The sequence below is a fragment of the Balaenoptera ricei genome, chromosome 10 (genome assembly GCF_028023285.1).
Source record: "Balaenoptera ricei isolate mBalRic1 chromosome 10, mBalRic1.hap2, whole genome shotgun sequence".
In the NCBI taxonomy this organism is placed as follows: Eukaryota; Metazoa; Chordata; class Mammalia; order Artiodactyla; family Balaenopteridae; genus Balaenoptera; species Balaenoptera ricei.
In genome coordinates, this window is record NC_082648.1 from 20488388 (window position 1) to 20514945 (window position 26558).

The window sequence follows — 26558 nt, forward strand, 5'->3', positions numbered from 1 at the left end:
TTAAGATTCTGAGAAATCTAAGAACTTACCCTAAAACTACTCCTGCATTATAATCCTAGCACCAATTCTTGCAAACATTTATCATTTTACTTCTCCTAATTTAACTTTTGTAATATTTGATTCTCTCTTATTCTTCTTTCTGCATCACTACATTAAGATAAGAAGCATTCACAATCTTAATAATTATAAACATAACTGAATTCAAGGATCCAAATCAAAGACCACTTTCTATCAACCTATCTTAGTGAAGGAAGCACAAAGAACATGCATGACATCTTCTCATCTTTCAGCCCAACTCAGGTCACTTTCCAGTTAAAAACTGTACAAGAGAGAATCATCATGTCATACAATAACTTGGCTTTTCCTTCTTCCTCATGCATTTTTATTCTGTGTTTTGGTAAAAGTTATCACGTGGGACTGACTTATCTCATTAAAATAAACAGACATGACTGAGTTCAAATCTCTTGAGACACAGTAAACACAATGCAAAATGTAATTCCTCAAATTGGAATAACTGGCATTTACTGAATAAATAACTAAATAAGTAAAGCTTCTTCAAAGTGAGTATCATAGGTTTACGATGAAGAGCAACAGAATTATTCTGCCACTGGTATCAAGGAAAAAGAAAACAGCTAATACGAACAACCAAAGTTTTACAGGAAGTTGAGTAGACTATGGATACCAGCCAAATTTCATAGCTGCAGTTTTTAGCTGAGTCTCTAAATTTGAAGGCAGAGTAAATGTTCCTCTCCCCTTTCCTAGACACAACCCATAAAATGATAGGCTCTTTTTAATGTCTAAGAATGTTGTTTAGGTCTCAACCTAGTCAGCAACAAGATCTTCAGACTGAGAAAATACCCAGTCAATCGCATTAAGCTGCAGTGTATAACATTTTAACATCAAAAGTGCTGGAATCACACACTTCAGTTTAAGGCCACCATACGATCCCAGTACAATCTCATTCAAGGAATTCTGACTAGCTAATTCCTTGGCATCTTCGGGATATCTAGATATCCTCTGAATGCCAGACACTGAATTTAAATCTCCTATGTTTCCATTTTCTAAAATAATTCCTCAATTCAAATGTTCAACAGCATTACATCCGGTCATAGTTAAAGGACCTCACTGTTGACAAGGCACTTTCTTGAAAGTTTCTGCAGGCTATTTGTCACACACCATACATACCTGTGCAGTTCATTCCCTGGGAAGTCACTTTCACCGTAGCTTCGCCTTAAAAATATTCCTACACCCATGCTGATTTTGTATCTGTTCAGTTCAAATTTAGATTCATTGGTACTTTTCCATAGTTACATTTCTTGTTCAGTTGCTGTGTCCTTTTATTTATTCTGAAGTTTTCGATGTAAGACAAAAAGGAATACCACCTTCTAAAATTACTACTATCCTACCATTCTCTGATGGAACATTAGCAGGAAGCAATATTCTCCAAAGCTATGAAGCATATACACTGCCCTAAATTACATTGCAGTCGCTGCCCTGAGCTCACACATTTTTGAATAGAAAGGCTCCCAGGGATCTCTCTGTACTGACGGCATTTACTGCTTTAAAATATTTTTAACCTAGACGCAAGTGCCAGCCTTGCAGTTCCTCATGCTAATCCCAGCTTGGGTGGCTGTTCTTAAGGGAAAGCATTCAAAACATTGTAACAGTGCATCAACTTTGACCCTTTTCACTTAAACATGAGACTCTTTTAAAAAGTTTGAATTCCAGAGGGAATCACTGAACTTTGACCTGCTTAAAATTAGTTTTGTTTTAGTGCCTTCATGGTGACTCAGGCCAATTTTCCAGACAGTTAAGACGTTTCTGCCCCTTAAGATTCCAGTTCAAGTCCACAGCTATGTTTGCTGGTCAGAGCAGAACACTTTGTCCCAGGGTTTCAAGCAACAAATTCCCAGATCTCCATCTCTTTGCCAGATGTTGGCATTAGTTGGTATTAAGATAGATCTAAATACACACACACACACACACACACACACACTACACACAGTCAGAGGACAGGCCTTTTTTTTTTTCACTTAGAGCCTTTTAGGAAAGAAAGTTTTCCACTCAAAATTCAGTCATGGAGAAATGTTTATCAGGATTATATAAACATTACTTAATAGCCTAACTCCTACAAGAATAAAACTCCTAACTTTTGGTAAGCAGTACCATGATACAAGCTTTCTGAATCTACTTTTCTTAATGGCGAACACGAAAGCTGCTGGGATTTTATTTTCTAACCTATTATAGATTTTAGAAATTGTCAATGAATAATTATATTGCAAATGAACATTATCACAGTGTTATACTTTCCTTCAATGGAATTTCAAATATGACATTTGTTGTCAAAAATCCATGACAGTTAATAGGTAAAATAAAGTTACCAAAGAACTAAAGGTGCAGCACATGTTAAGACTGATTTAGTCTCCAAAACTGTTCCCCTTGTTGGGAAAAGGAACAAAAGAGCACCCAATTTCATTAATACAAACTAAGGTGTTTAATATGAAGGAAGTAGCTATTAGTCTGGAACAATTCCTGCATAAATCTTGTGCTTTAAAATTTTTAGAACAGTCAAGGATAAAGGCATTCAGGAAAAGAAAGCCCATTTAGTACCACAAAACCAGAAAAAAAGAAATGTGAACATAGTTTACCAGGATAAAAGAATCACTATGACACAAATCAGTCTACACAAACTACATACCATGTTAAACAAGAAGCCTTTATCTCCAAAGGGTGTGTTAGCTATACTGAAAAGTGGTGCAAAAGTGTATACCAGATCTTCATATTCAAACACTGGTCTGCACTTAAATCTATCCATTTTCAAGCAGCTATAAATGACATTTGATCCCTGTTGATAAACGCCCAAAGCTGAAAGTCAGAAACTACCTTTGGGCTTCTGCCTAGTCTTATGACCCAAGGGGCAGAACCGTTTGCACTGATTGCAGCCCAGACTTGCAATAGGGCCCACTCTTGCTTTGAGCTCCCCTTAAACCTTGAATCTTTTTATATCTTCTGACAAATGGATCATAGCCATGTTTCCAAATATGTTGTGTATGTTGCCTCTAATTTCCAAAGAGCCTCTCTAAATCCTTTGGATTCTTCATAAAGATGGGGTTGTCAGGTACAACTAGTGGTCCTTTATCTTACAAGTCCAGCAATTTTTTTCTTAAAGGACCACATGGTAAATATTTTAGTATTATGGGCTGTATGTTATCTGCCACAACTATTCAACTCTGCTCTTACAGCTTGAAAGTAGTCGTGGATAACAAGTTAATGCATGAGCATGCCCGTGTTCCAATAAAATTTTATTCACTAAACAAGAGTCCTGCCCAGGGGCTATAAGTTGCCATCTCCTGCCTCAGAAAGTTGTCCTAAACTCTCTGAGCTCTTTGGGCTTCTAATCTTCACTGATCTTACAGGGTCACAAAAACCAACCACGGCAAAATTATATTCGAATTGTTTCCTCTCCTTCTATTAGACAGCACTAATACCAATTCTAATACTCAGAAAATAAAAGCTACTCAACTAAGTCTCTCTGGCAATCACTTCTTTCATTTCCTACCCATTTAAGAAAGAACACAATAAAGATGTTCAAACTGGAGGCAAGTGGTGAACATTCTGGATATGTACATTACTAATTCATTTTCATTTTATTCATAAATCATTTAACACATAAACTTGTGTGAGTTGTACTGAATGACCACAGATTGTTTTTAAAAGAAGAAAATATTTAGAAGTCAATCCAATTATTTTACATTTCAAGCACATGTGACTACTTGGTTTTTTTACTGACGGTTAAGAAAACAAGCACTAACAATTCTGAAAACCGGGTCAATTACTTATAGGAAGAGGTCAACTGAAATGAAAATTTCAAATGCTACCAACTAGTACCTTCAAATGACATGAAAATAAGTATGAATTACATAAGATGCTAAAGGAAATACACATACTTATAGATCAGACAGTAAATGACAGTATTTAAATAAAATAAAACTGTGCAGAGACATTCCCACGTAAAGACCATTATCTGAAGAATCTGCCAACACAGGATTAGCACTGTTGTTGCTTAATCTTTTAATTGTCTTCCTAATAAAATATGCTGCTGATTGTGTAAGATATTTTGGCCTTGCATTCCAAAAGGCATGTTTGCATTTTTCTTTGTATACGTTGTAAAAACTAATATACAGTGTCATTAAAAAGTAATGTGACTGGTTTTTAAACAAACATACCATGTCATCCACATGTGCTTTCCCTTCACAGCGGTCACCTCAGACCACTCACTCACTCTAAAGCTCAGCCATTACTCACAGTATTTCTACCTCCTTTTGAAACTGCTTTCTAAGTCTGTACCACACACAGGCATACACATTTCTAAATATCCTCAATGGTGACAAATTTCATAATTTGAAAATCAATTTTAGCCATTTTCATCATTTCAAAGAGACATTTATAGCCAACTCTGGTGAGTTAAAAAAAAAGCATGATGAATCTTGGTATAAAATGCGAATAGAAAGTAATGAGATAGATGTTTTAGTCAGGCTTGCAAATGATTCAAAAGACAGTTCTGAAAGGAAGTTTTCCAAAATGTTTTGGACAAGGGCATCAATGGAATCAGGGTTTTGCTTCTCTGGGTGACAATTTTGAAAATCAACATTAATATGAATGCATAAATTATAATGTGATCATTGTCTTTAAAAATCAAACTCTGTGGGGCTTCCCTGGTGGCGCAGTGGTTGAGAATCTGCCTGCCAATGCAGGGGACACGGGTTCGAGCCCTGGTCTGGGAAGATCCCACATGCCGCGGAGCAACTAGGCCCGTGAGCCACAGTTGCTGAGCCTGTGCGTCTGGGGCCTGTGCTCCGCAACAAAACAGGTCATGATAGTGAGAGGCCCGCGCACCGTGATGAAGAGTGGTCCCCGCTTGCCGCAACTAGAGAAAGCCCTCGCACAGCAACGAAGACCCAGCACAGCCATAAATAAATAAATAAATAAATAAAATTTAAAAAAAAAAAAAAAAAAAATCAAACTCTGTACTTTTCACTCACACTCTGCAAATACATAATAGAGCAGATATACATCTTCATTCTGAAGGTTATTTACGCACATTCTGAAGCTTCCACTGGGCGAAACTAACCACAGGTTGATTTGCAAAATGTTATATATAATATAAACTGAACTATTTTAATCTTTCAAAAAAGTACAATTTTTAGAAAGTCTTATTTTCATAGTCAGATATTTACATCCAAACCCATTCTTAGGCTTCTATAAACTTTTCCTCCCCTATGCAGTCAAAACCTGACAAGAGCTCACTGTGGGATTACGTGCAAAAATTGCAAATTTAAACAAGGTGCGATCGTATACGTTTTCACACGTTATTGTATCATGTTGCACCAGAACACTAATGTATGCACAGTTCCAAAATAGCTTGGGTTATTACTGCACAGCCTTGAAAACTATGAAAATCCCAGTAAGAGTACCTTTCAAAAGCTGTTCCTTCATTATCACACACAAGTAAAGGCTTGCTTCCACTATTTGTATTTTACAATAGAAAAAAATACAAAAATGTCTATGACATTGTCTCATAATTCTGAGGTCTTACTTCTTATTAGACTCTTTGTAGTTATAAAAGTTGTTTCATCAATATGAATATGACAGTGGGACTCAATACTATTTAATTGACTCAATTATGGAACAAGTGTGCTTTTTTTCCTTATGCTGCCCTACTTTCCTTTAAGTTGCATTTGAACTATTGATGAAGTTGCAATAAAGAATTTCTTTGTTACACATAGTTTAGAAGTAAAGAATGATGTTTCATGGTTAAGTTTTAGACCCACAGTGATAAAATAAACACACTTGTTGTCCTTTCAAAGAAAATCAATAGCATGGTACAAGCTTAAAAGAATGACTTTTCCTTTTTTTTCTATTGTCTTGACAACATGATGGGCTGAAATCATGACTATAAATACAAATAGAAAAGGAGAAAATGGTAAGCAAAGTGCGCTATAGAAAATACCATTCCAGGTCTTTCTGGGTATTGAAAAGATTTATACCTATGATGAATTTAGGTTCTGCTTTTCCTCAAGTATTTCAAGGACCCATTTAGACTTGTAGCAGGATAAGGCCCTGAAAAATGGAAGAATGAATAGTTTTGGAGACAAGGACAACGTTTCTTATTTAGACTACACTAATCACTACATAACTGATGCCCTGGTTCATTCCATTTTCCAAACAACAGCCAGAATGATCTTTTTAAAATGCAAATCTGAATCCTTTAATTACTTGCCCTTACTTTTTTGATAAAAACCCAGAACCTCAGCAGCCATCTACAAGATGCTACATGACAGGACTCCGGCCTCCTCCTCCAGCCTCATTCTTCATGACTCCTGCCCTTCTTTTCTGTGCCCAAGCCACTCCGGTCTCCTTTGGTTCTTCAATATCCCAACCTTTAACCTACTTCAGAGCTTTGCACAAAGTGTTCTTTCTCCATACTCAACCACAGCTTACTTCTCTTCATATTCCAACCCAAATGTCTCATCCCCCTGAAAGTCCTGCTGTGACTTCTAGAATAAATCAGGCTACCCTATAATATCTCCTTACAGCTCCGTGTACTCATCCTGCATAATATACTCCATAGTACTCATCACTAGCCCTAGAATACAACTTTCATAGCCAACCTACGTTCACCAAGTCACCAGAGTAACGGATGTGCTCCATTCCCTCCGTGAAACATACTATTAGCCAGGGCACCCTAATGGCAAAAAGGCTACTGTAGCACACCACACACTCCCACTCTAACTGCTTTACTTATTTGCTTGATCCCAAGGCTCTTTATACCATTTCTATTTGCCATTGTAATTGAGTAAATTCATTAAATATTACATAAGTAATAGAATATGAGGGCAAAAAGGATGCTGTTAGTGACACTAGATTGAATGCTTCTTTAAGGAATAAAGGTAAAGTGTTTTTAAAGACCCCTAAATTAGGTGTCAAGTAGCTTCCATAAGGAAGCTTTTATGGAATTTTATTCCATAAAATTGGAATAAAAATCAAAAAAACTAGACAAACTTCTGCACTTGGATTGCTTGCCAAATGCCTTGAAGTTCTCCTATCATTTTTAGCAAATCAAAAGTAAAAACCACAGAACATATATTTTGGGTGTGACTTACCCAAGAAGATGACAAGGAATGTTACTCAAGAGACCCATCCTTAAAAGCTTCAACTATACATCAATTAATTGGCAAATTGATAAATATTGATAAACAATGGAACACCAATAAACAAACTGACTTAACATTGTTTAAAATCCTAAAATATTTAAAGAAGGATGACATCATTTCTCTAAGATTCTATGCTTTAGCAATTTCTTTTTTAATTAACAATCCAGTTGCCAGTCACAATTACACCCGAGAAGAGAATGTCTCTCCAGCATGATTAGCTGATTAAACTCCATCCTTCTCACTAGATTGGAAAGTCCATAAGGGCAGGGGCCAAATCTCTTTTACTTACCATGGTAACTCCATTACTCAACATTTGTCATATGTGACAAAGAACAGACTCACAATAAACATATTTTAAATGAATGAATTAAGCGTTAATCATAGGGCTTCCCTGGTGGCGCAGTGGTTGAGAATCTGCCTGCCAATGCAGGGAGCACGGGTTCGAGCCCTGGTCTGGGAAGATCCCACATGCTGTGGAGCGACTGGGCCCGTGAGCCACAACTACTGAGCCTGCGCGTCTGGAGCCTGTGCCCCGCCACAAGAGAGGCCGCGACCTTGAGAGGCCCGCGCATCGCGATGAAGAGGGGCCCCCGCTTGCCGCAACTAGAGAAAGCCCTCGCACAGAAACGAAGACCCAATACAGCCAAAAATAAATAAACAAATAAATAAATAAATAAATAAAAATTAAAATCATCAGCTTGCTGACCAATATTTCAAAGAATGCAAAAGAGCAGGTGACAATATTCCAAAAAAAAAAAAAAGTTAATCATAGTCAAATACATTATATATTTTAAATTGCTATTAAGATCAATACGCAAATGGTTATAAAGAGAATAAGAACAAATATGGATGGAATCACCTGAAGATGTCAAGGCACAGTATTTTTTTGAGAGACAGTATACGTCCTTTACTCAGTAATGGAAAGATCATTTGTATGTATATAAAAAAGGAAGCTTAACTCTTTATTATTTTTAAAAATAGCACTCTCTAGCATAATGAGGTTTCTGCCTTTTAACTTATGAACTTTAACTTATGAATTTTAAATTATATGATTAGGTTTACTTAGGAATCCAGCCATGATTACCATATCCTTATTAAGATTTCTATATACAGGTTCCAAATCTGGCTACCTTTTAATTTAATCTGTAATGAAAAGTAGTAATAATGCTAATAATGCTACCTGAAATGTATTTATCCCCTTCCTTCCAAGAAATTCAAAGCAACCAACATTTGTGAGCAGACACTATTAAATATAAAAATGAAAACACAACTGAAATGAACTTTTATTAAGAAAATAAAAGATGTTAATAAGGAAGCCAAGCTATCTAAATTTCAGGCACAAGATAAATCTGGAATAATTCTTTAAAGCCAGGCTGAGTTTTGCTATAAAAATGCTTATAAACATTTAAAATTCCAAAAGGACATGAAGGAACTTACTACATTTAGGAAAGGTTTTGCCTTTTCAGGTTGTCTACTGCTGAGAGACACAAATAAAGGTATCTTTTAATTGTTGCATGCAACATTTATAAATTTATAAATCCAAGGAAAAATAAGCAGTGAGAGAACATTCAAAAGCATTCTGGCATATTAGGCAGGATATGGCTCGTAAATTAGAGCCAGATATACAGAGGGGTAATGGTGTCAGTGTGGCCCCAACCTTTTAGTTAATTATGAGGAATTGCTAAACAGAAGGAAATGCTAAGTCATTATGACGCTGGCTAGCACAAACACACAAACAGACATACACACGTGTACACACACACACACACACACATTCCTTTCATGATTTTTAAAATATCTTAAAGTACCACAACTGTGTTCTAAAATCTTATTTATTTCTTAATACCTGTAGTTCATACTATCACATTTAAATAGTTGCATAGGTCAAACTCATAAAATTGTCAAAGTGTGACACCAGTACACTTTCTCCCCTATTAAGTATATAACTTATGCTCTAAGAGTCTTCAAGGTGGCTTCAAAAAAAAAAAAAAAAAATCCACTGGCATGCTAAAAGAGAATATTACAATTTTTATTTATATTTCTTATTCTATAGATATCCTTTTTTCCCTCTTTATCTCAGGCCTTTTAATTTCTACTTTTGCATGTTTACTGTTAATAAAGTAATATTTTCTTTTTTTATTGATGGTGTATATACATTATCAAAAAAAAGTTAGGAGAACACTGACTTAGATGCCCATCTGGGAACCTGAAAAACCTAGGCCTATACTCTTGTACACATATTGGGCAAGAATTCCTCCTGCTTTATAAATACACAAAGACACCATTACCACCACCATATGTCTATGTCAAATCAGCTGTCCTACCTCCAATTAAAATGTCCCTTGGTCTCATTCCACAAAGACATTTTCTCCAAAGCTAGAAGTTCAAGATGATCCACATACTTCTTTATTTCATCTAACTATTAATAGATTGCCACAGGGGCCTTCGTTTCACAACTGGAAGAACTTAATGCCATTCTCTCTCTTTTGTTTTACCATTTTGTCACACATTGTGGCTTGGGGACTACACTGTCTAATTTTTAGATAAATTAACCCTCATAAAGCAGAGAAGTGGTTTTAAAATATGTCCTACAAAACAAAACAAAAATCTAGGAATTTTCAAAGTAATACTAATAATGCAAATACAAGTGAACATGGGAAAATGGCAGAACTGTATCTCTTAGACCCACTGCTAGCTCTTTGTCAGCCATATTTCAAGAAAAATCTATGAGAATTCAAAAACATAGAGAGTCTCGGGAAGGTTGTGTTTAGTGGATACTGTAGTGTGCTACCTAGCAGCACTCATATCCTAGCTACCAAGAGTGCTGGCTGCTGAAGACTCACATCTAAGGCCTTTCTCAAGAACTGCCCTCATCCAAAGTTCCTCCAGCTCCCCAGGGATGGCCCACATCCAGCACCAATGTATGGTTACAAAGGCCTGGCCCGCTTGTCTCAGTTCAGGACATCTCCAAGGAGCTATCCAGTTCCAGAGCTCCTCATAGGTTAGCTGAAGCCCCAGCTGCATCACAGTCAACTTCTCCTTAGGCCCATCCTGCTTCTCTGAGCCCCTCGCAGGTGCTGTCGCCAAGAACCCTCCCAATAAATCCAATGCATGCAAATCTACATGTCAGAGTTTGTTTCCAGGGAACTCTGATGTAATACCACTGTTACTTCAACTATTATTTAAACTAAACCTTGCTCTCAGAGTTTACTGTGCCCTGAATATTAGCTCAAGTATAACACATGTACATAAATTATGAATATGTGTCTGTGCGTGCATGCACATTCTACAGGATTGTGTGCTCTAAAAATTCTGATAGGGTACCCCTAAAGTATTCACATGTCACCAAATACGCATTTTAACTGTTGACTTAAGGAGCCAGTTTTGCATTTTCTGGCTAATGTGTCATTAGTTCATTCACAAGCAAAGCAGACCATGTTACCGAACATCGTAAGGTTCCCCATGGCCTAAAAGACAGAATTTGGGGCATTTGGTCTATAATAAAAAGACCACCTTGATTCTGACTACTGCCAACATCACAGCCTCATCTCAGCTGGTTCCTATCATGTACTTTATGTTCTACCAACACCAAACTCTCTGTAATTTCACAAACACGCCATGCTATTTTTCACTTTCTTGCCTTTTTACTCACGTTGTCCTGTCTGCTTGGAATACCCTCCTCCCTTCTCAAAGCACCACCCTCTTCCTTTCTTAGCTTAACTCAGAGCCTTTCCAAGGGCAGGTTGGCAGAAGCAGTGTGCCCAAGTACAGGCAATAAGGGAGCTCAGTGTCTGCAGAAATTTTAAGAAGCACAATATAAATGACTAAAAGTCAATGGTCTTTTTATTATCTAATTCTAAGACTAATTCTAAATTATGTCAGTGATAAAATGGTCCTTCCAACCACAGCGGACTGCCCCCAAGGCCCACCCTGGATATGTCACTCCACCTTTTTAAGCCTGACTCAGAAATTCCAGTAAACATTGGGCACTTCTAGTAAAACCTGTAGGTTTGAACATAAGCCACTATTAACTCCAGGAAAACCAAAAAAGTTGTATAAAAAGTAAAAGTAATCAATATATAATATTCTCAGTGATAAACAACGTTTTAAAGAGTCAAAGTAACTGTGTGTTTTGGGGGGTACTTTTTGGTTTTTTATTTGTTTTGTTGGGTTTTTTTGGCCTCGGGGCTTGCGGGATCTTAGCTCCTGGACCAGGGATCGAACCCAGGCCCCCTCAGTGAAAACGCCTAGTGCTAACCACTGGACTGTCAGGGAATTCCCGTAACTGTGTTTACTGAACTGATTTAACCCTAAAAAAGGGGGGAGATGAAAGTATATTGGGACAATGGGAAAAGGAATATGTGTGGTTTTAGGAAGTAGGGGTGGGGGAAGAGTAGAATAACAAAGCCAAATAGTAGGAGGTTAATCAATAACTAACATTTTTTGAAAAATAAGGAGTAAACATTTTATTTAGAAATACAGAGTTGGAAGTAATAGGAATGGAGTGGCATGATCGTCAGTAAGACAGGAGTGCTATTTTGTTACGTAACTTTGAATTTTATACGATATACATACTTTATTTTAGTATGTATTTAATTGATTGATAAAATACTCAGCTCATCAATTCACTTACAAAATCTTCCCCCAACCTCTCTTCCGTGCTCTCAAAATACTCTATCGCTATACCTATCACACTGATATATAATTACCAGTTTATGTTACTAGCTTCCCTATCAAATAGAGGTTTGTGCAGACAAGAAGCAAGATTTACTTATATTTGTATCCCCCTGGCAGAAATGATACATAAATTTAAATCCAAATCTGAACTCAATAATTTTTTTGAGCTCCAAGTAGACAAAAGTAGTAATAAGATACAGGCTTCTGATTTCAAAGAATAACGTTTATGACCATAAAATGTCATCACATGGTGGAGCTCGTTATGGCCAAGGATTGTTTTATAGACTTTGTACTCATTCTCTCATTAATTCCGCACAACTGCTTTATGAAGTACATCTAATTATCCCCATTCTGCAGATGAGGACGCACACACTGAGAGAGGTTAAGTAGACTGCCGTGCTAACGATGTAAATGATGATCCAAAATAGGAGTATAATATTGAACTAGAGCATCCACATCCCTAGGCAAACTCACAATATCTCTCAAAGGATAAGGCATATTCACAACATGCTTACAATACAGTACAATATACAGTTAAAGCCTTAAAAGTGGTTATAGATACAAATATCATAAGATCAGAAGGAGAGATCTTCAGTCAGTATATTCTGTGGGGACACTGTGGAAAAGCAAAGTTTAATTTGGAAATTAAGGAATGGGTAGGGTTCCTGAAAACCTATATGAAGGGATGATATATACAAAAGGAAAGCATAGAAACGTGAGAGCAAATACATATGCGTAGACAGGAGGCACTGTAAGTTTTGTATCAAATCTCTCTGCTTGAATACTCAAGAGCTAAAGCAGGTACAGATCAAGCCAGCAGAATCCCTCGGAGGTGTATGGACTTATGCATCTCTTTTCTAAACCTATGAAACATGGAAACAATGGGTAATTACCAGATGGAATATTCCATTAGGTTGGTGGAGGGGGAATGGCCGGGGGGACAGTTACAAAGCACCTGAAACTGGGCGATTTCCCCTCCAAGTTTGCTTGTGAAACCTTTCCTTTTGTCTCCATCTGAAACATGACTGCTAAAGTCCAAAATCCAAGCCACCATCTTTCTCTTGCGTGAGTCACTACAATAGCTTTCTTACTAGCTTACCAAATCCATTCCTTCCTCTCTTAAATTTGGTCTACATGCTCTAGCCACAAATTTTATTAGTCTTTTGCTTAAAACTATTCAATGGGCTTCTTATCACCCTTATTATGAAGACTCACCTTTACAGCCCCATCCATGTGCATTTCCCAGTCACTTTGCTCCAGCCATGCTGGCCTTCTAATTCCAGGAACACATCCTTCTCCCCCTCTCTTTGGAGCTTTTGCACATGCCATTCCCTATGTCCTCTTTACCTCATTAACCATCCTTCAAACGTGACTTCCTCATGGCAGCCTCCTCTGACTGTCCTGCCAAAATATCAGATACTTGTCCTCTATGTTGTATATAACTTTGTGAAATATAGTTCCACAATTTGCAATCAGAAATGCAGTTGATTATTTGATTAAAATTTATTTGCCCCAATAGAATTTAAATCCTTGCATGCAAGGTGTGTGCCTGTTCCACACATCACAGACTCTCTAGCAGTTAATGTGGTGTCTGGCTCATAGTAGGTGCTCAACAAATATTTGTTGATTACTGAATGAATGAAGGGACAAAATCAAAAGAGAAAGTTGAAAGAGAGAGAGTCAAGTGGATTGGGAACCAAGGAAAGTCAAATGATGAGGAGGTTTGAAGCAGATGGAAAAGCAACTCCGGAAGAATTTCCTAAGTCAGACAGGGTTCAAATGCGAGCCATGGCTTTTGGTGCAATGCCCGTGGAAGGCCCCTGGCATGAGCATTCTGAGAGGAGTTGACAAGGCTCACGTGTCACAGACAGTTTGAGAGTCATCTGGGAAACTGTGCTCAGCTTGAATCCAGATCAGAAGCAAACTGTTCTCAAAAGGAAGGTTTCAAATATGAGCCTGAAAAGGTAGAAGACTTGGAGAAGAAAAAACAGACTTAAGGGTCTGGGTCCCATCTGTGTGTAGTATTCAGGCACCATGAATGTTTAAGAAAGGGACAACATGACCTAAATAGCACGTTAGGAAGACTGACCTGACAATTGTAAACAGTACAGATTGTAGGGAGAGATCCCACTTTGGGGAACTTTGCAAAAGTTCAGAAATAAGCTGAAAAGAGCCTGTCCTAGAGTGACAGAAGTACATATATAAAGGAAGGGGGAAACACAAGCATAATTTTGAGGGATGACTCAACAGGACTTAAAATATACTTCCTATATTACAATGGGTAAGGGCCCAAGCCTCAGAATCAGCCCACTCTGGGTTCAAGTCTCAGCTCCACCACATACCAGCTACACTACTTTGGGCCAGCTCAGTTTCCTTATCTGTATAATGGAGCAACATTTGTATCTACATCAGAGAATTCCTGGGAAGAATCAATAAAAATAAAAATAAGCTGCTTAGCACAATGTCTAGCAACAGTAAACTATCAGTCAACATCAACTGCTATTTCAAGCTAGACAGGCAAAGGGGCACAATAATGGCATGCCAAGGAACTTATTTTGGGGGGCTTGTCTTCATGTCACAAGAAGATAGTCACCTATATTGTAAAGATTTAACTCCTGTCCTGGCTTCTGCCTGATCTTCTTTATAACACATTTGCCTTTCTGGCTTCTGATCTGGATGCATGCCAAACACAAGCTCTGCCGACTCTTTCAGGGACCTTATTCTTCAAGCTGCTTGAGCCATTTCTAAACTTAAGCTTTTAACATTTATTTCCAACTTGCCCTCTTACTCTAATGCCGCCCCCTAGAAGCAATCCTGGATACTAAACTTGGAGACAAAAACCCTCCGTGGCTAAATACACCACTTCTCTCTTCCTGAGAAATGTCAGAAAGATTATGTTGAAAGCAAGTGCAATGTTAAACTTGGTTTTTAAGAGTTAACAGAGAATGATTTTTTTTTCTCCAAGGATGGGTAATAGCATCAGATTCTGAAATTAAGCACAGCAGGAAGAAAAAGCCTGCATAGATTTCACAGAGTATCACAGGCCTCTGCAATAAAGCACTTAAAAATGCCTTGTATTGCTAATTCTTTACACAATCTCCTTTTATTTCCAAAGCAGTATGCGGGGCTTGAGCCACAAGACGCGCGTTGATGTTAACATTACACCGTTTGAATTAGAGCCATTTTTCTACTGAAACTCCAGTTAGGTTTAGAATTACTTTTCACCGTTTTCTCCCCAATACATTCTCCAGCCTGACTTTCGAGATCAAACGAATGGTTGCCTCTTCTAACAATGCTGAACCCACCTTTGCAGTCATTACCTTAGCAAGCATCCTTCCTCTCAAGATTACAATAACCAGGCTTTGAGTTATATGGAAAATCTGCCTACTAAAGGTCACTGGATCACAGGTCACTCTGGGAATTCTAAGTGAAGGAAGGCAACTCTCTTCATCGGCCTTCAATTTCCCACCTGCCCTGCCCCCAGCCCCAGTCAATACGCTTCATTCACAGATTGAACTCTTCAGCAAATACTTATTCAATAGCTAATATCGGCAAGGCACTCACTGTGCTAGGCATCACCGTGGATTTTCGACAACAGTAAAATGGAAGTGACATGAACAGCAAAGCACTGCTTGGTGACAGGCGAACAATCCGATGGACAGCCTACTAAACTCCAAACAGACTAAGAACTTCCAGTTTTATGAAGATTTGTTATTTTCACGATCACCAATCTATTGGTTAGCATTTGTAAAGATTTTTTTTTTCTCTTTTTACAAGACATGTTTGTATCGTTTAAAAGCTTTCTTTTCCAGTCCTCGTGGAAACCCGGTCATTTATTCAATAAATATTTATTAAGTACTATGATCATGTGGAGAACAAAACAGACTCAGTCCCTATCCTCATGTAGTAATTGCTGCTCCCAAGATAATACACACAAACAGCAGCCTGATGATGTGATCCCATACAAACCTCAGGTTTGTTTCTGCATTGTTTATCTGTTTGTATGAAGGCACTCTCCTGTAAGGACCATATTAGTCTAATTACAACCTTGTCCTTGTCTGATCTCACTAGGATTCCTTTCCAGCATACTCCTTCTCGATTTCTTTAACCACAATAATCATAATCAAGCTATTCTAATCTATTCTCCACATATTGCTCTCTCCCTCCATCTGTTTTTATTCAATCGTTAAGCAAAGGTCTTTCCGCACCTACTATGTTCCAGACACTGTTCTAAACATTTGGGATACAGAACTGAAATAAATAAATCAACCCCTGGTCTTCAGTTTACTTAACCACCTGGAATACACAGAACTGCCACCCTTCCCCTGCCCCAACACACTCTGTGTTAGGTCCCCTCACTCTGGACCTTAAGCATGCTAGTGTTCTATACACTCAAATTTACTCAGGTTCTTTAAATTTTATTTCACAACTCCTAACACCAAATCAGCAAAGAAGTCTTTCTAGCAATCCAGCAGTCACCTGTGCTTTATCTTGGCCCTGCCACTACTCTCTGAGCATCTTACTTTATCTCCATATGCCATATATATAACTTACTACCAAACTAAATCAATAAAAGGTTTGTTATCACTGGTTCTCAAACTTTTATGTGCAAAAGAATCGCCAGTCATGCTTGTTAAAAATTCAGGGTTACAGGGCTTCAACCACAGAGGTTCCGGTTCCCTACATCTGGGGGGTGGGGGGGGGGGGCCAGAAAGGTAGATTTTCAAAAACATCCCAAGTGGTTTTCAGCGAGGTGACAGGGTGATCACCTTTGAGACACTGTTCTATAAATTCCTTTGATATCAGTTTTTATGTAGTCAGAAACTCTGCCTCAAGTCAGAAAATATTTCCTGTTAAGTACAGCTTAAGCAACATCTCACTGTGTGTTCAATAAATACTCATTTGGTTAATAAATGGAGCAGTGGGTACTTGATAATAGTAAGTGACGTTTAGAAACTACAGCTCAAGCATCACTTTCAGTGACCACTTCTCACCTGCTCCTAACTATCCCTGTGGTAGACAGGCAGGCATTAGTGCTCCCATTTCATGGATGGGAACCCACACCAGTATCTTGGCCACAGCAGGATGAAAGAATACATGTGGTTGAGTCAAAAAGACTGAAATCCGGGCTTCCCTGGTGGCGCAGCGGTTGAGAATCTGCCTGCCAGTGCAGGGTACACGGGTTCGAGCCCTGGTCTGGGAAGATCCCACATGCCGCGGAGCAACTGGGCCCGTGAGCCACAACTACTGAGCCTGCGCGTCTGGAGCCTGTGCTCCGCAACAAGAGAGGCCGCGATAGTGAGAGGCCCACGCACCGCGATGAAGAGTGGCCCCCGCTCGCCGCAACTAGAGAAAGCCCTCGCACAGAAACGAAGACCCAACACAGCCATAAATAAATGAATAAATAAATTTAAAAAAAAAAAAAAAAGACTGAAATCCAGGCAGTGACTCTCCTGTTCACTAACGGAGGAAAATGAGTGAGTACCTGACCCCCTGGAGTTTGTTTGGCCATCTGTGAAAAGGGGATAACTGCCACCTAATGTGTGGGCTGTGAGGATTAAATGGGATTATCCACGTAAAGCACCTAGCACGTGCCTGGAACATGGTGGAGGCTCAACCACTGTGAGTTTTCCCACTTCCCCGCCACGCAGGGCTGCCTTGAATAGGAATGAAGCTCAGCTGGCAAGACAAGCTGGCTCAGCAATCATTGATTCCGTGGCTGCCCCGTTCCAGGTACTGTGATTGTGCTGGAAATACACCACCATACCCTCAAGCAGCTTACCTTCCAAATGTTTGTCACCTACGGCTACCGCTACCCCTTTCGAACCAGGCAGCAGAGTGCTTAGAGAACTCTCCACTTCTCACTTCCTCTGGTGAAGTTAACTCAATGCACAGTGGGGATGGTGCCAGAAGCAGAAAGACCTTGTGGGAAGAGAAGGGTTAAGAAAAGCCCAGTAAGCACTGACAGGGGAAGGGAGGCACGTGTGCGGGGCTGAGGAGGTCCCTAGAAATAAACAGTGAGCCCATTAACTTTCTTTACAAACTTAGAGATTTGTTTGGTTGGTTGGTTAGTGTGCATCAAAACTGTCCCTTTACTTCCTGATTTCATGTAGAAAAGGCACTACTATTCTGCTGGTAGTAAAGGTACGGTGGAGATGAGGCTGAGAAAGTGAAGTATGGAAAGTCAAGACAGAGCTATAAGAAACGGTATGCACTTGTTCCAAAGCAGCTCCCACTGCAAGAGTCAAGTAATGAGACTGACTGTGCCAGATACACGTGAAAGGCTGCCAATACTGCACGGTGACACCGAGCATCGCCAGAACATACATGCAAGCCCCAGTCAGCCCCTGATAGCACACGTCAAACAAGTTCAGCTTTCAGCAGCTGTGAAGTGCCCCAGGGAATCCTAGCAGGCATCCGATTTGAGGGCAGGCCCTAACCCAGAATGGGGATGGACCAGCAACTGCGGAGGGTACAACGCCTGGCTCAGCAGAGAGCCTCTCCAAATGTTCAGCGTGTCAACCTTTTTAACTAGCGACATTGAAGCAACCAGCACTCACTATTTGGGGAAAACTATGCCAAAAGCCTCACAGTAAGCAGTCCTTATCCTGGGCACAGATTCCCTAGAGGGGGCACTTGTCTGAGGAATGTGTCAAAAATTAGCTCTCTCTTCCTGCCTCCCATCCTCCTTGGATTCTGAAGTTGTCCCGGTGCCAGTTTCCCACAGTACCATACACAGAACCACCTAAAACTCAGGGGCAAAATACCAGTGGTCTCATGTATCCCAACATGCTAAGTCAATGTCTTCCATCCCCCAAACGCTCCTGGGCAGGCACAGGAGGATCGGCACCCCGCCAGCCGCCCTGCCACGACGTTGCCAACAGCCTCGTGCTCCCCGGCCACCGCCCCACCCCCGACGCTGGCCCCCAAAAAATAGCAACAACTCAATTCTCAGTCCAATAACGTCTTTTCTCAGATGTTGTTCTCCCAGTAGGTAGAAGAATGAACTGCTGCAAGGCCACCAGCTCCTCTACAGTTTCTTTTAATTTAAAGTTACAACAGGAGGGAAGAAAAAAGACTTTCTATTAAGGGACAACTCCCTGAAGGGTCTCTTAGCTGACAATCGAAGGACTGCTCATGGCAGTGATCAAATCTAACGCAACAAAGTGCTGGTGGCTCTGTGACTCATCACAGCAGGAGCTCGCGCTGAGGGCCACTTGAGTTCAGTGCTTTGTGCCGCGCGGCAAGTTGGTTTAGGAACAGTAACACAGGGAAGCAAAGACTCGCAAGGTGTTTGAGGCTCAAGATAAAATGCAGACTTACAGTGCAAGCTGCTTCTCAACTGAATAGGTAAGCCTAGAGGGGTAAGGAAATGAAGAGACTGCTCTGTCTACCTCACGCTTTAGGGCAAATTACCAGAAGATGGTCAAGGTCAGTTGGTCTCTCTGTTGCACTGTTTACAGCCTCATAAAAATAAGGACTGAAGCATGAGAACTGAAGTGAGCTCTTCTGAAAAGGCGTTAAGGATGTCTGCTTGCATAAACAACACCTTCTAATTACACGAATTACCTACCGTTTAAATATATTTACCATCACCTGATACGATTCACCTATACCTCTCAATTGCATTTTATGAGTACATTAAAAAGAGAGAACTATATGTTGAGCATTTCGCCTGTACCATGCGTGGTACTATGGATTTATATATAATCTCATATAACCTCATTTAATCTTGACTAGCACTCTGTGAGGTGACACAATCATTATTCTCATTTTACAATGGAGGAAAATAAAGCCTCAGAACTCAAAGAAACCGCCAGATCTTTTTTTTTAGTGGCAGGTCCACCCAACCAGAGCGAGTGCTCAGGCCTATACTTCCAAACCACAACGACACCAGTCAGATCTCCTGTGGCCAGAATATAATGGACTCAGTGTCCCACCGGCTGCCCCTCTCTGTCTCCAGTATCATTTGTGCTCCAAGGCCCTGCTTCCAGGGGGCTGCTCCTAGCCAAGGACTGAGCACAGTGGGGGCTATGAATGCAGGCCATTCCACTGAGACAGAGGGTCCCTCCAATGGCTGACTCTTGGCTCCCTAGCCAAATCCTTCTCAAACTGCACTACAGTCAAGTTCCTCCTACTCAATCCTCTTTCCTTCCCTTCCTCCTTGCACAAGTGTCAAACCTGGGTCATAGTTAAAAGGCTCTCCCAGTCTTCTCCCGTGCCCTCCCCCCAAAAACGTCTTACATGTCTAATCTCATCTTGGCGTCTGCTTCTTCATGGACCCAAATTAATGCAATAACCAAGTCATTTATTTGCTTTTTTTTCTTTTCTTAGCCTTTTCTTTATCTTTGGTCAGTTGTACTTACAGAGAAATTCTCTGAATCATTGCGAGAAGAAAACAACCACAAAGTTTTCCATGTTACTGTACATCATCTCTTCAAACAGACAATGGTACACTGATTGTGCCTTTCTCCTTGCACCCAATTTAAACAAACAAACCTATGCGGTTCCCGTTGAAGGAACTGTTAACTCTTTAGGGCAAAACGTTGCAAAGTCAGACTTATCTCTTTTTCCAAGTGGAATTTCTCTCTATCCACATGGGCTAAATTTAACATAACCCATAGGTAGATGACTCTCAATGGATAACATCACAATAAATTTTGACTAGTTTTTATCTGTAACAAGAAATCAAAAATTATAACAAGAGAGATCTATAGTTAGGTCCTAAAGTTTTTGTTCCTTTCACGGAAGGAACATTTATATGAATAAAAGATAGAATTCACACTTGCACCAAATACAGAATCTTAATAAAACCACATTGTCAGAGATCATATATAGACGTTAACTGAATCACCATTTTAAAGTGTTGATCTCAGCCTCAAGAAAGTGATATATTTTTCTTCTCGGATTCAAATAAGTTCAAAGCAAGTACAAAATGAAGCTTCAAACATTATTAACGATCAAAATCTAGACTTGACTGAAGGGAGAGAAGAGTGTAGCTAACATTTACCAAGCACCTCGTTCATGAGAGACCCTATGCTAGGAATCTGATATACAATACCTACTGTAATCCGTGCAATATCCCTACAAGAAAAGGATTATAAACTCGAGCTTCAGAGATTAAGAAAAGGGGCAGAGCACTAAATGTTCAGAACTCCAAGTGAAGTCTTGGAAGAATTATAAATAGACCTAAACTGAAAAACTCCAAATGCTAGTGGGCTGGCTTCTTTTGCATCCTGGGTCCCTCCTGAATTCCCTAAGCTCCCAGACTTGAACTGCTGCTGCAGGGAAAAGGCAGTGCATGAGCGTCCAAGGAATGCCAGGTGGAAGTCATCCCTTTGACTGCTGCACTATCTGTCCCCTTTGGACATGGGGTAGCATAGAATCACGAAGTAATTGAATGACAAGTCATTGGGCCTCAAAGATATAATCAGGTAGGGTTTTTTTTTTTTTTAACTTATAATGAACTTTCAGCAATAAAGAATGAATGGACGTCTACCTGTAGAATTCAATACCAACACCGTCACCACCACTGCCACTTCCTGGAGACGCATTTTTTTTCTGGGTGTTTTTTTTAAAGACTCAATTTTTAAAGAGTGGTTATTTCATGTATTCTTTAAATGTATTCATTTTTCCCCTAATTCTATCAATACACTGCCCCCACTGAATGTCATCCTTATTCATAAGCAGAGTAATGACTTTCCTGTAAGGTATGCTTTGAGTGGTACAACAAAAAATCCCTATGTTTACAAGTATTCCTTCCTGGCAGCTTCACTTGATACTCCACGTCTTTCTCTAAGGAATTAGATGTTCATGATAAACTGCAATAATAATAATAACAACTTTTAGTTAGAGAATTAAAACATAATAAGCTATCATCACCTTTGAATCCATTGGCTTATGAGCCAGAGGTTAGACTGGGCAAATGGGGCAGAAATTCAGAAGAGTCCATTAAAGCAAACTGGGAAGTAATCAAGGGGTTCAGGCCTAAAGTTCAGGCCCCAGATCAGGAAAGCATTCAAAAGCACCCATATAGGCAGCTAAAGGGGTAGGGGTCTGGAGGAAACAACCCAAAAAGCATATTCCCCTTTTTTTTAAAAACAAGAACACTGAACACAGCAAAGTTTATTAAAAAGTCCCATGGAAACGTCCCAATATGGCCCAGCTGAAAGTGACTAAAAGTGCCTGAATGTCGTCTGCCCTGCTACTGAGCCTTAAGTGCTCCATTTCTGCCCCTTTAAATATAAAAATTCATTATTTTTAAGCAAAAGGTTAGATCCTTGCTTCACAGTCTTAAAAACTTCATTTTAACTCTTCCATTAAGAGCAACTTTACATGCAAATGAACTGTTGGTTTAACTGAAGATCGTTGAATTACATCTCTTCATCTAAAATCCTTCTCCTAAATGTTAGGTATGAGTGATTATTTAAGTTATATCACACACGGAAAATAAACAACAAAGACTCCACTCACATTTGAGAATCATTTGCCATCCCCACTCCCTAAGCACCCTCAAATGGGAAATGGAATAACAAGACTGATCATAATTGGATTAAGAACTATAATTCTTTAATTCATTCATCAAATTGAGGCATTTGGAACAGTTTATTTACAGAGTTGTTTAGACAGTTTTGTGTGGTGTTTTTTAAGATAAACCAAAATGCCTTTCTGAAAGAAGTTTCAGATCCCAAATCATTAACATATGAAAACCAAATGTAGACAATTTACAAATGGGTGTTTTAAAACAATGTTTGGAACAAAACTGGACTTTTATTTTATTAACTATCTACAACTCTAAGCTCAGGGGATCGTTTATTTGAAACAGCCAAGCACTTTCTTTGCCTTTAAAATAAATCTACATTTCTCAGGCTAAAAATTGTGACGTGTATGTGAGGGAATGCACTGACTTCAGGCCTAGACAATAAGTTTTCCAGGTTACTCTCAAAACTCTAATTATAGCATTCTCTACCACTAGAGGTGATCAGATATTGGGTGAATCATCCAGGTTACGCCAATCAATCATATCCAACAATGCTACCTGCTGGAAATCTAAATAGTGTTCAACATTAGAACTCTAAGTTATTTGAAATCCAGTGCATTTTAAACTAATAAAAACAAGTTTTATCCTGCCCTGCATATTACATTTTTTATATAATCTAGACATACCTTGAAAACAATGATTGTCTACCACTCAATAAAGGGATAGAGCTTTTACAAGAAGACGGTATATTCTTTTATCATTATATCATATTTTTCATTTGCTTTAGAAGAGAAAAAATTCTCTAAGCATTCAAATTCTTTGGAAAATGAAATTTTAAACTCTCCCGACAGCTTGTGCTTTACGCTCAAAAAGGACAAAAAAAAAAGGAAGAAGCCATACCTGAGCATAAATTTCACTCTTCTTATTTACTGTTTACTCCATATTCTCCACAGATAACATCTTTATAAGCGTATATTCATTTTTTTTCTTTTACAAAACCATGTGTCAGTCTAAACAGGATGTGCATTTACATGTATAGAACTAAGTTAACTTGAAATAACCACTGGATCTCAAATGCCTGGTTATTTACCAAATAAGTTTGAGAGTTTTGAATCCTGTATGGCATTCAACCAGAACTGCTTAATCTCAACAAGAAAACTATATAGGGTTTCCGTATTAAGAGCTGAAGTTCTTTTTTCCTGTATTAAGAGTACTCTTGCAAGTCTATATCAGATTGATTCATTACTGCCCATTCAAAAAGTCTACAAAAAGAGATTTTTTAAAACACCCAGGCAAACAAAAACTCTGTTATTTCATGTACAAGACTGTTAGAAGACCACTGGAAAGAAAGGACAAAAAAGAAAGAATTTCCAGCAAGTATGCTACTATATAATTAACATAAATAACTAAATAATTATGCACATCCCTTCCCACGCCCACAATTAAATGTTTTTAAACAACTCATGTGATGAAAGATCTACCTTTTAGGCAAACAAAAGCAATCTCTACCACTTTAAGGATTTAATTGATGCTGTGTTGCAACAGTTTTAAGTGATGTTTATGATTTTTATCTTGTATACTTCTGAGGAATAAACAGTTCATGACATAATCTGCAGGAGAACTTTACACAGTGCCTAAGAGAACTTTCAGTGTAAGTACTTATGATTTTAAATCACTGTGGCTGAATTTATCTAGGCTTCAGCCTCAGAGCTATATTTAAATCAGGAAGAAGCACCCCCAGAAACTCTGTCCCATGTATCTGCATTTGAAACCAGATTCCTTCCCTATCAGAGCTAATAGCAGTTCACGTACAGCTGAATTCCTTCAAAATTAGACAGATCAAAATTTAGCAGCTCTGTAAAGACTCTAAGAAATCGTCCTCCTTCTAAATGCTATAAAAGTCAAACTTAAAAAACATTTCCGTATACTTTAAAACCATCTGGCCCTTAACCTAATCACGTTTGGCAATCGAGCCTCACTCCTTGTAATCCTGATCAAAAACTGCTCTGGTTTTTCTGATTGAAATGTCCATTGCCTACAAATCTCCCACGCGCCTACTTGATTGGCCTGTTTTGTTTGTGGGGGGGGGTGGTGGTTAAGGATACTAGGGGCCATTATTTATGAACTGCAAGGAAACAAATCACTCTGTCTAGTCCCTTTGCAGATTCCCACACTTATTACCCAAAATCCCACAGATCTCCCTTGGTCTTGCCCTTGACTAAAGAACTGTGCTGGGCCTAAAGGCAGTCTCTGGGGAAATCGGCTCATGCCTTTCTTGACAGACTACTTTGGATATCTGGATATTGTGAGGACTCCCAACGGGGCGAGAACAAATCCCTCAACTTTTCTCCAGAAGTACTGTTGACTGCCACCCAGAGTGCCTGGATTGGTTGACACTGAGAATATCCTTCTGCATATTCAAAGAATTCCTCCTTTTGACCCGCTTTAATTGAGAAAGGAAGACATCAAAATGGATTCACATTCACCACACTCTGCATTTGGTCACAGAGGCCAACGTCTTTAGATATTCACCAGGGTCAATCTATTTATTAATAGATTTGCTTTGTAACGTTTAAGGAAAATGACTCAAAATATGTAAACAGTGCTTCGTGTGCATCCGATGCCAGCAGATCAATACTCAACAAACTGCTGCTATCAAACGCAAACATTTCCAAATCCAATTTGATTTCAACTCGCATAACCTCTTTTCCTGGCTTATTACTGTAGCCCAAAAGTGCAAAGCGAGATTTCCCAAACCCGCGCTTAAAGTGACACAACACGTGAGCGGTCTCCACTTGGTACACGGAGTGGGGTGGGGGGAAAAAGTAGTTGCAATTAAAAATTAAAGCTTCCGGTGTCTGAAATCCCTAGAATCCTGAAGGATGAGACTCGTTTCCGAAATTCCGCGCCGGGGGGGGAAGGGGGGGAGGGGAGGACTTTTGGGGACAGGGATGGCAGAAAGCGAAACAAAAAGACGAACAGGGGGAGCGCTCAGGTTGTGGGGTGGGCCGGGGGTCGCTCTTCTGTCCTGGGAAGGGTCAGGCCCTCCGGCCAACTTTGAGGGGCTGCCGTTTGGCGCCGGCCGAGATGCACGGGCGAGCCTAGGATTTTCCCTGCGCTCCTGCCCTCCTGGCTCATCACCACCTCCACCGCCACCACTTGCAAAACAATACCGGCAACAGCACGCAGGCTCCCCAAGCAAAATACAAAGTTATCGCCTTTCCTGAACTGGGTCCAAGCCCGCACGCCGGGGTCCCCGCGGACGGCCGCCCCGCGAGGGGGACCGAGCGGCTGCCAGCCTCGAGCCGCCTCCCGCCTCCCCTCGCCCCCACCCCGTCCCCCTCCCTCTGTACTTGAGGAAAACTCCGGCGGCGGCCCCCGCCCTCCTCCGCCGGCTCTCCAGCTGGAGCCGCGAACGAGTGCGGAGCGGCGGGCACGGCGAGCGGCAGAGGGGAGCTCGGCGCCTTGGAGGGCTGCCCACCACCACGTCGGGACCGACAACAAAGTTAAAACGCTGCGATTCACGCACCTTACCGGCTCTCCTCAACGTCTCCTCAGGCGCGGGATGCAAAGTGGCACAGTGGCGGGCTGGGGGCCCCCGGGAGGAGACTGGAGATGGGTTTGGTGGCTCGCCTTTTTCACTCTGTGTGTGTGTGTGTGTGTGTGTGTGTGTCTGTGTGTCTGTGTGTGTGTGTCTGTGTGTGTGTGTGCGCGCGCGCGCGTCCCTCTCCCCCAGCCTCTCGCTCGCTCTCTCGCTCGCTCGCTCGCGCTCCCCGTGTAGCTCTCAAGGACGAGGTGAAATCCCTTTGCTGGTCATGAGGCGGCTTCAGAGACAAACAACACAATGCGAGTGCAAATAACAAAAGGCAAAAAGACAGTCGGAACAATGGGGGAGGCGAGGGCAGCGCACCCGCAGCGGGTCAGCGCGGCCCGGCGCCCGCCCCGGGGGGTGCGGCGGGGGCGGGGGCGGGCGCCGGGGGGCGGTGCCGGGGGCTCGCGCTCCCTCCAGGTCGCCCCCGGGCTCCCGCAAACCCACCCTGACCTCCTTCCTGCCGCTCGCCGCCCGGCCGCCCTCTCTGTCCATCCGAAGGGAAGGAGCCCCAGAGTTTGCTCGCCCGGCTGCTGCAGGGTAAACTAGATGGTAAATAACGCGGCGATGACCCACACCGTGCAGGAATGTTTCAAAA

General features: G+C 40.5%; 1 protein-coding gene across 6 annotated transcripts in view; it reads right to left on the reverse strand.

Moving 5' to 3' along the window:
* SOX5 (SRY-box transcription factor 5) overlaps positions 1 to 26278 on the reverse strand; it is a 995182-nt gene extending 968904 nt beyond the window's left edge. For 3 of the 6 annotated variants that reach the window (XM_059935452.1, XM_059935454.1, XM_059935450.1), the window contains exon 1: positions 25901 to 26278. The gene's annotated coding sequence lies outside the window, so the exon portion shown is untranslated. Of the gene's footprint in view, positions 1 to 1185; positions 1252 to 25724; positions 25802 to 25900 lie in introns of those variants that run through there. The other 3 variants (XM_059935455.1, XM_059935451.1, XM_059935453.1) reach the window with 3 other exon arrangements.
* Between the last annotated feature and the right edge of the window lie 280 nt (positions 26279 to 26558).